The sequence below is a fragment of the Ochotona princeps genome, chromosome 30, assembly GCF_030435755.1.
Source record: "Ochotona princeps isolate mOchPri1 chromosome 30, mOchPri1.hap1, whole genome shotgun sequence".
NCBI classification, from domain to species: domain Eukaryota; kingdom Metazoa; phylum Chordata; class Mammalia; order Lagomorpha; family Ochotonidae; genus Ochotona; species Ochotona princeps.
In genome coordinates, this window is record NC_080861.1 from 9,238,996 (window position 1) to 9,241,231 (window position 2,236).

The following is a 2,236-nucleotide window of genomic DNA, read 5'->3' on the forward strand; positions in this document are numbered from 1 at the left end:
CTGGAAGTAAATTTCACTCAAAAATCACTTTTGTTAGAAGGGAAGAGACCAACATCACTAGGTTCGGTATTTGCTACAGTTTCTAGATAAAAGCATGGAAGCACTGGGCTTGTGTAATTGCCCTGAAAAACCAATGGTTCTTTGCAAATGTTCATGAACTCAGAAACTATTAAGTTAGCACATTTTGGATATTTCAGGCTAACCAAATTAATATTAAAAAAGACTCCAAAACAGAATTCTACCTTTAACAAATTTATTCCATTTTTCAAACTGGGTTTGAGATAATCATTAGACACAAATAAGTATTCTTTAGGAAATAGCTCTTCCCATTAACCATGGAAAGGGGCCTTGAAATTTCTGCTTTTCAACCTACTCCGTAACTCCATGACTTTGTACTACAGTTAAGTAAATTGGAGTCCAGAAAAGTCAAAAGACTTTGCTGAACCCACATGATTTTTAGAATCTAGTGGGATTGTCACTTAAGTCTCTCTGAATGCAATGAAAATCAGCCAGTACCCTGAGAACTTACCACGTATTTGGAAGTAGTGGTGCACTGTAGCACTCGGAATGTCTTTCGACAAGTGCAATTGTTCTTGCAAAGATTGGCATTGAAATAAATATCTGCCAAGCCGTATTGCCATACTTCAAGTGAGAGCTGAGCGCAATTTTAGTTTTGAGACTGAAGTGAAAAGGGTAAACTAAAAATAGTGTATAAAATAAACTGCTACAACGGGCATGTCTCCTCATCTCTGAAGTGCCAACTTTTATGACGTATCTGATGATCGCTCAGGTTTACCTTTTTTGTTGAGTGCCTGGTGAGGAAAACAAACACACAACTAAAATCCATGCAGCAAAACTCTTACTTTGAAACCAGAAAATGTTTTGAATTCAAAACATCTGAAGGGGAAGCAGAGTTGGTGGTGGATAGCCTGTGGTAACGGATCGACAGATGGCAGCTTGGGACACCCACAACTTACACCAGAGTGCCGTTTTTGGTCCCAGCTGCTCTGTTTCTCCTAAAGCATCCTTGAAGGCAGCACTCGTTTCAAGTGCCTGGTCGCTACATCCGCACTGGAGACCTGGATGTGTTCTGGACTCTAGCACCCAGCCTAGCCCAGCCCTTGCTGTTAAGGGCATTTGAGAGGTAAATCAACAGATGGGCAATTTTTGTCTCTCTATTTCTCCATTTTTCTCCATCAGTATGTCTTTCAAATAAATAAATCTATAAAAATACGGAACAATGTGAAAGAGGTGAACCGCAAGTAAATCTGCAGGTGAGTGTTCAATAAAGTTTAGATGTATCCTACTCTTATTCTAGCCATTTTTGTTTTTTATAAAGGATTGGTTCATGGTGTCCACAGTTGACCCCCACAGCACTCCAACAGATGCTAAACTGTCAGTCAGGCAGCCACAAAGCGGCAGTCAAGTTAGGAATAAATGTGTTTATTAGCATCCACATTTGCTTTCATCCAAACCATTCGCATGAAAACACCCACCAGACTCTACCCACCTCTCCATCTGCACACTGGTTGGCAAGAGAATGTTAAATCTGAAAATTCTCTTAGAAGCCCCTGCGTTCAGATTTCTGAGCAAAGATACTGACCGCTGCGCCATGGCCTGAACGCTTATGCCTTCCTCAAATTCACACGTTGACACCTAACTCCTAATTTTATGATATTATTAGCAAGTGGGATGCATTGGAAGTTATCTAGGTCATAAGGGCCAAGCCTTCATGTATGGGATTAGGGCCCACATGAAAGAACTCTAAGGGTTCTTGTTTGCCCCCTTCGCCCATGGGAGAACACAGGAAGACGGCTGTCTGTGAAACAGAACTTAAGCCTTGCCAGACACAAGATCTGGCACTTTTATCCCGGTCTGTAGGAAACAAATTGTTGTTGTTTCCAAACCACGCAGTTTACAATATTTTTTTTTTTAGCAACCAAATGGACAAGGACAGCCTCCGAGGGTTGTCTCAGTTCCAGGGAGAGGATAAATGACACTGTGCACTACAGCCAGGCTTCTAGGGCAGAGCTGTGCCGCCGTGCCCTCTCCCAGGCAGGGAGATGTGTTCTCTAATGAAGTGCAGCGGATGGGGCTCCTGCAGTGGTGCAGCTGTGCGTAGCTCCCAGCCTGAAGCCACATGGAGTTCCAATCTTGTGCAGGCCGGATGTTTTTAATTCCCCCACTCTAATCATGATGGATCGGAAGGAGATGCCTAGCACTCTCCTGTTGTCAG